General features: G+C 42.9%; 1 protein-coding gene across 5 annotated transcripts in view; it reads left to right on the top strand.

Moving 5' to 3' along the window:
- The window catches only part of SSX2IP (SSX family member 2 interacting protein), a 45,053-nt gene that overhangs the window by 258 nt on the left and 36,891 nt on the right, over positions 1 to 7,904 (top strand). For 2 of the 5 annotated variants that reach the window (XM_019501533.1, XM_019501532.1), the window contains exons 1-2: positions 5,123 to 6,327; positions 7,166 to 7,209. The gene's annotated coding sequence lies outside the window, so the exon portion shown is untranslated. Of the gene's footprint in view, positions 1 to 5,122; positions 6,328 to 7,165; positions 7,210 to 7,904 lie in introns of those variants that run through there. The other 3 variants (XM_019501530.1, XM_019501531.1, XM_019501534.1) reach the window with 3 other exon arrangements.

Raw genomic sequence — 7,904 nt, 5'->3', positions numbered from 1 at the left:
GGGGGGCCCGGGGGTGCCGGGCCCCCCCCCCCCCCGGGGGGAGGATGCGCGGCGAAGCGGAGGCCGCGGGACAGGTGGAGCAGGGCTGTGAAACAGGCAGGGCTCGGCTTGCGGAGCACAACTGGGCCTGTCGGCAGGTGTCGGAGGCGCGGGAGGGCCGCGGGGGGAGACAGCCAAGCGCCTTCCCTGGAGCTGAAAGGAGGAAAAGCCCCGCAGCTCCGGGTGCCGCAGGGCTGCCGGAAAGCTTGCGCTAATCCGGGTAGGCAAGCGGTCGCAGCACAGAGGATAACTGGCCGCCCGTTGCAGAGTCGGCTGGCGGAGGGTGCTGGTGGGAAGATGTGTGTGGCACCTGAGGAGTTGCAGAGCTGGCTGCAGCCTTGGCAGGATTCATTTCTCCAGCAGCAGCGGAGCGAGACGAAGATCAGTCGTCTGTGAATGGTAGGAGGCAGCAGGGTCGATCCTCGAGACCACCGGCGCCAGCTCCGTGGGTGCTCCGGCTCAAGCACCCGCCGAAAAAAATTAGCGGGTGCTCAGCACCTACAGAGCAGCTTGCAGATGTTAAAAAAAGCCAACAAACAAAACCCCTGGTGCTTTATGGGAAGAAGCAGCGTGCAGCTTTAACCTGGCTCTGCAGCGTCTGTAAAGATCGAGCGCTTCAGTGGGGCTTTTAGCTAGAGATGATTCAGTCTTTACAGACCAGGTAGCAGTAACACACTGCCTTTTCTGGGTATGCACAGGGCTTGGCACGGGAAGGGTCCTAGTTAAAAGTAAAGTGCCATTTTTTTTGTTTTTATGCCTGCAAGCACCCACCAGCCACAAAAAAAGGTGGTGCCTGTGCTCAAGGCAGTAGGGGATGGAGTGGCGCCTAATGCAGGTGCATGGCGTGAGTAACTCCACACATAACATTGGTAAAGAAGTGGAGGATGTGCCTTGAAAGTAGTGGGGCAGGGGTGAGGACTGTAGTGAAGCAATTGTCCAACAGTTAAACGAGTAAGTGACTTGGCACAGATATGAACATGCAGATTTCTTTTGTGATTGTAGCTGTATTACAGATCAGGACAAATAAAGCTCTTATTTGTTAAATTAGTGGAACTGATGAATACAATTAGAAGCCTTCTGGCAAGAGTGTAATGTACTAATAAACTAAGTGAAGACTATACCGGCCTGCAGGCTGGACAGATTAGGACTCGTCTTTTCCAAATTTACTTTGGAGTTGACTAGGTTAGTTTGCTGTCAAACTCCTGAATTAAGAATACTTGCAGAATGTAGAAAAGTGGTGGTAAAATGTAACCCGCTACCCTCCAGGATTCATATAACTAGTAACGCTCAAGAAGGATCAATTTCTACAAACTATAATATAGAGTCTGTAAATCTCTAGAATTCATGCTGTCCACAGGTAGTGTCACTAAAGCTATAATGAAAATACATTATTTGACATTATTTTTAACATATACAAAGTTGGTAATAATTGTGAGCTACATTATTGAAATGTCTGTAGCAAAAATAGCAACTGTCAGAAATGTGGAGGTGGAGGGAATACTTGGATTTTCAAGGTTACTGCATACATAAAACAAATGAGTTGCTTCTTATGACATTTTGAAGGATAGATGTAAAAATGTAAGCTAATGACTACCAGCAGGCCTCAAATTTACATAGAATCTATTTGTTTTGTTTCATCCAGATAACAGCCATCTGTGGAGGGGATTACTAGAGAAATCTAAAAACTTTAAATAGATTCACAGCTCTTTTTGGGATCCAATCTTAGCAGAAGGACTTGTATTGCATTTTAAGTAAATGCTTACTTTTTGTGGCCTTTATGTTCTCTGAACAAGTTTTTATATACTTTCAGAGATGTAATTTGCAAGTTGAAACACCTTCTTTCAGCAAAATTGTAGTGTCTGCTGTGTTTGGTTGGAAGATTGGTTCTTGTTTGTTGGTTGATATAGTGTGGTCCCTTTTAAAGAGCTGTTCTAACATCAGAAAAAACTGTAAGATGCATCTGAGAAGACGATAAGAGGTAATTTGGGGGCTGGAACATTTTGGAGAACCATGTACTTTATTTTTCATTTGTGAAACTATCCATGTCAGTTTTTATATGATTATAGTGCTTTTATCTTCTGATGTATGTGTGGCTGAACTAGTTTTTAGAATTCAGTTATGTTGATAGCTATTCCTACTGAATTTGAATCTGACATTCAAAATCTGTGCTTTGAAAAAATAATGGTGTATGTGTTGTTCTTGGTGGACTTGTAGTTCTACTATTACATGTGATTTTTTTTTTTAAATTGAACACTTAAGACTCATTTATGACAGGAAATCTGTCTGACTTCTATTTTAAATCATAGAGCAATGCTTTGCATTAGCAAGGAAACAAGAAGATAATATCATTTTAGAACATGCTTATACGTTATTGCTGAAAGGAAAAATATGTTGCTCACCAAATCGTGTAGGGGCTTATGGGAGCATGTGGTAGGTGTCTGCCAGAAACCAGGATTCCTAAATGGAGAGAGTATTTTTCAGAGTCTAATTCCAACATGTAATTAAAATAGCAGATTATTCCAGTAGCTATTTTTGCTCCGGTGGATTGATTACTACTTTTTGGACATCTGCCAAAGCATTCTTTGATCTAGGATACAGTTGAATTTTTCAAGATTTTTTTTTTTTTTTTACCAGCAAAGAGTATGAGTTTTTCCATCTGATACATAATATGTATGGAACTGAGGCCTAGGTGTACATTTTTGGGAATTTGCCTAGCTTTGTTCTCTTCAGGAATTTCTTCATTGGAACAGCAAGTGATATTGCCAGCTGGCAAAATTACATCTGGCAGTTACTGGGACACTGCAGGTTATAGGCATATCATCAGAGCTGTTCTCTAAATCTTTGAGCATCTGAAGCCACTGTGGCCATTCAGTAATTCTCTGTGGTCACCAAGTGATTTCCTGGCGACACCAAGTGATTGATCCTGTCCAGCACTGGGCCCGTCTGCCCTGCACCCACAACTGGGGGTCCCGGCCAGTCTCGATGGAGACCTGCGGGGCTGCTCTGGTGCCTCTGGCAGTGAGTGCAGGGCAGGTGGGCCCAGGGCCAGATAGGATCAATTGCCCCTCCTGCCCTGCAATCCCTGCTGTGCTGGGCCAGGCTGGGTTAACCCTGTCCCCCTGTCAAAGCTCACGTCTCGCTGAAAGTCCTTAAGTGGCCTTCCAGCCCAAATCATTTCCCACTCTGGTCTTGCAACATGTCCTGAAGGTGGACAGATTTTTTGCAATGAGCTTCCAGATTAGTTATGCCAAATCAAGCCACTTTAACCAAGAGCATGGCTCTTAGGCTCTTATGTATGCTCCAGAGGAACATAGCTGCATGGGTGAATGGAGAGATGTTTGGGTTTCAATCTGTTGCTGGCTTTAAAAATCAAGACCAGGGTCTAGAACTGTAATATTAGTTGAATGGCATCTATCAAAGAATCTGAACATTGAAGTGTTATGCTTCTGGTGTCCCTTCTTGTGGATAAGGTGGATTGCCATATCCTTTTCTTCCACTGTTGGTTCCAAAGATAAAAGTTTAAACTATGTACAAAGAGGTGACTCTTGTGGCGAAATACTGTCCATCCTCAAAAACAATTATTTCTCAAAAGCTAGTCAGCTGTCCTGATACAGTGTAAAAATCACAGGCGTGTTTTGTTGGCAGGCTAAAAATTTAGGAGCTGCATGAATTTAGTTGTAGGTCTCAGAGTTGCTGCTTATAATCAAGGTTATTAAACAGCAAAGAATATCTTTGTGATGGCTTTTACAAGACAGGAGGATCACCCTGTCAGGCAGAACGCAAAGCATCCAGAAGGCTGGAGATGGGCCTACAGTTGATGTAGATCAAGTGAGGGAACACCTTGAGAGGCTTGACATCCGTAAGTCCGTGGGCCCGCACCGAATGCACCCAAGAGTCCTGAAGGAGCTGGCCGACATCATAGCATGGCCTATGGTGAAGATATTTGAGAACTCGTGGCACTTGGGAGAGGTATTAGAAGACTGGAAAAGAGTCAACGTGGTCCCAATCTTCAAGAAAGGAAGGAAGGAAGATCCAGGGAATTACAGGCCAATAAGTCTGACATCCATCCCTGGAAGGATCCTGGAGAAAATCATCAAAAGTTCCATCAGCAACAGGCTAACGGAACATAACTTTCTGAGTGCCAGCCAACATGGCTTTGCTGCTGGAAGGTCTTGGCTGACCAACCTCATCTCCTTCTATGACCAGGTGATGCATTGCCTAGACGAGGTAGATGAGGTTGATGTCATATACCTGGATTTAAGAAAGCCTTTGACTTGGTATTCCATGATGTCCTCATGGTTAAGCTGGGGAACTGCAGCCTTAACCATTTCCTGGTCTAATGGCTGGGGAACTGTCTCCAGGGTCAGACCCAAGGAGTATGAGTTGATGGGAGAAAATCAGTGTGGTGCAAGGCGGCCAGTGGTGTCCCTCGGCTCAGTACTCGGGCCAGTACTCTTCAACATCTTCATTAATGATCTGGATTTGGGTGCCAGATATGGACTGGCAAAGTTCGTGGACGACACTAAACTATGAGGGAAGGCAGTCACACTGGAGGACAGGCTGGGGATACAGGCTGACCTGGACAAGCTCGCAAAGTGGGTGAACCAAAACCTGATGGCATTCAACGTAGAGAAGTACAGGGTGCTCCACCTTGGGAGGAAAAACCAGCATTGTATTTATGGGTTCGGCAGTGGTATGCTCACTAGCACCATGATTGAAAGAGACTTTGGGGTCTTGATTGACCACAAAATGAACGTGAACCACCAATGTGATGCTGTAGCTGGCAAGGCAAACCAAACTGTGGCATGCATCCACTGATGCATCTCAAGCAAAACCAGGGACGTTATCCTTCCGCTTTACCTGGCCTTAGGCCGCAGCTGGAGTACTGTTTCCAGTTTTGGGCCCCCTACTTCAGGAGGGATGTGAATAAGCTTGAGAGAGTCCAAAGGAGAGCCACCCACATGATCAAAGGCCAAGAGAGCAAATCTTATGAGGAGAGGCTGAGGGACATGGGACTCTCCAGCCTGGAGAAGAGAAGGCTTGGGGTGACTTGGTGGCAACCTATAAATATATAAGGGGTGTGCACCAGGACCTGGGAGAATAGTTGTTTACCAGGACCCTCCAAGGGATAACAAGGTCTAACAGCCAAAAACTGCTGGAAAGCCAATTTAGACTGGAGGTAAGGAAGTACTTCTTTACAGTCCAGGTGTCCAGGGTCTGAAACAGACTCTCCCCAGAGGTGGTGCAAGCATCTACTTTGGACTCATTCAAAAAAATTTGGATGCTTATCATGCTGGGATCATTTCATCCTAGCAGAATTCCTGTCTATGGCAAGAAGGCTGGACTCGATGATCTTGCAAGGTCGTTTCCAGCCCCTAATGTCTATGAAATCTGACCTCAGCACTGAGGTGGGCAGAAGATAATCACATACTCAAGATTTCAGTTTCTCTACCTCACTTCTTTTTCCATGTCATTCTCTAGGTATTCCCTAAATCTAGAAAGCCAGGATTGGAAGTGGCTTCTTTCTGATCTGAGTTGGGTTTCCTGGGTGTGCCAATTGACATATCTGTAACAATAGCAAAGTGTTGTGCCAGTGCACCATGAATGAGCTGGGCAGCAGAAGCAGAGGGCCTCTGACCATCCCAAAAAATCTCCATTAGCCTACCAGTGTATATTTATATATAGTGTACTGGTGTTAATTATGGTTCCTTCATTTTTAAATTGATTTTAAGAAAACGTTTTAAAGGGGAATTATATTGAGATGTCATCCAAGACTATTTTTCCACTAGAGAGTCAGTTACACTTACAAAGCTGGTGTTTTGTAAGGAGTGTGGTCTGTTAACATTCACTTTTCTTCCTTAATATAACTTTGCAACTGAAGCTGAAACATCTTCATTTTTAAATATTATTTAAACCACCTAAAATAGGGGGAAAAGACAAAAAAGGCACAGGTATTTTTTTTCTTTTAGTAATGATAAACTAATTGTGAATCAGGTTGAGCTGATGCCCGGATAAACTTCCATAAAGCTCATTTGACCAAGCACTTGTTGGAGCTGTAGTCTAATGGTACTCTATCCAGATTCCATCACTTTTGTTGGGTGTCCTTTGGTCTTTTCAGGCTTCTTTTAAGTTTTCTGTAAAATCAAAATTTTAAAAATAATTCTTATGAATGAAGGTTAATTTCTCAATTTTACTTAGGCCAGGATTACATAGGAATAAAGGAATTGGACCCTAGCGCTTCATCTAGTAGAGAGATCCCAAAGAAAACAATTCTTTAGAGCCTTTGAGGTCAAATTAATTTATGCTGGTATTTAAAATGGAAGGAGTAGAGCTTTAAGGTTTATTTTGGTCAGGGCTTGTCACAGGTTGGCCTGCCTTACGACCAACAAGGGAAATGGTTTGGATAGATAAGGACAATGATCTGTTGCAAAAGTGATAAGGTTAGTCTTTTGATTACAATGTTGAAAGTATCCTTTTATATAAGGCCCAAACCTAGAGCTGTTTCCACTTCCACTGAAGTTTTTGGATTGGCCAGTTCAGGAACCAAGGAGGGGTGGATAAGTTTCTGCCTTACCGTGTGCATCACCAGTGCACAGAAACTCTTGGGTTTGTAAAATTCTGCTTTGAAAGCATCTAGATAATGTGGTCTCGTCACTCCTAGTTAGCTTATACCCAGGGATGTGGGTTTTCTGTTTGCCACTGGGAGGCTTCCAAGTTATTTTAAAATTGTAAATATATCAGTAAAACCTTGTGTTCAATCTATCTCTATATATAGTGATGCTTCATTTTAACTGCAGACTTTGAGGGTTTTAAGCAGAGAATTTGTGATTTTTAAACAGAGAAAACCAGGATCCCTGTATGACCACTTTGAGCCAGATTGTCTGGCTTAAAATGCAGATGGGTGCTTAGTGGGATTTTTCAAGAGTACGTCAGTGTTTAACTCCCATTAAAATAAGAGAGGTGATTAATGGAATTTTTAAAATCTTGTAGGGTGCTAGCTGCATCTTGAAGCATTCAGGCATTTTTAAAAATATGGTCCTAACTTTCTAGGACAGAGGAATAAAGTGATAGGATTGGTAGTAATGAAAAATGACTAGGTTGATTTTTGTTTCTGTTCTGTTGCCAGGACATTGTATGGATTAATGGATCCAGCAAAAGCCAAATTAACATGTAAGAAATTGTTTTTGTTTGTTCATTGCACTTTGCCTGGTTTGGCATCAGTTGCTAAAGCTGGCATTGATTTTGATGGGAAAATAGGATATTAGAAATGTATAGGATGATCTGAATGAAGTGCTGTTATCCAGTCCTCTGAATTTTCTGAGGTTTTTAGACCATCGCTCAATTTAGATGCCTAAATCCCATTTTAAGTGCCTTAATTGGGCAGAGAGAGGCAAAACTGTTCCTTGGCTGTACTGCTGTAATAGGCTTAGTCTAATCAGCACACGGGCATGGATCCTTCCTACCCTGTCTTGCTCTACCAGTCTGTCTCTTCTAGCTATCTTACCAGGTTAGGCAAGGAATCAAAATGGTTACCAGGGACAGAGGGGTTTGTTTAAATATGAAAACTTATTCAGTTGGTATTTCTCCCTTGTCCATCTCTCCCACTAATTTCAGGGCTTGGAAAAGACTCTAATCCCTGCCCCTCTGTGTCTCATCTCGTTTCTTTCCTTTGGTAAATCTAGTGAGAGAGTTTATGATGAAAATGCACTTAACTTTATTTATTGCCGAGTCACTCTATGCTTATGCTGTTACTAAATATAACATCTTTAATTTAGAATAAGTTTCTTTTATGCTCATTCCTGACAAAATGATTGGATTAGTTTATCTGCACTGTGATTCTTTTTTTTTTTTTTTTTTTTTTTAAT

The sequence above is a fragment of the Gavialis gangeticus genome, unplaced genomic scaffold (assembly GCF_001723915.1).
Source record: "Gavialis gangeticus isolate Ggan-Ray unplaced genomic scaffold, GavGan_comp1, whole genome shotgun sequence".
NCBI classification, from domain to species: Eukaryota; Metazoa; Chordata; order Crocodylia; family Gavialidae; genus Gavialis; species Gavialis gangeticus.
This window is presented reverse-complemented; position numbering and strand designations above follow the sequence as displayed.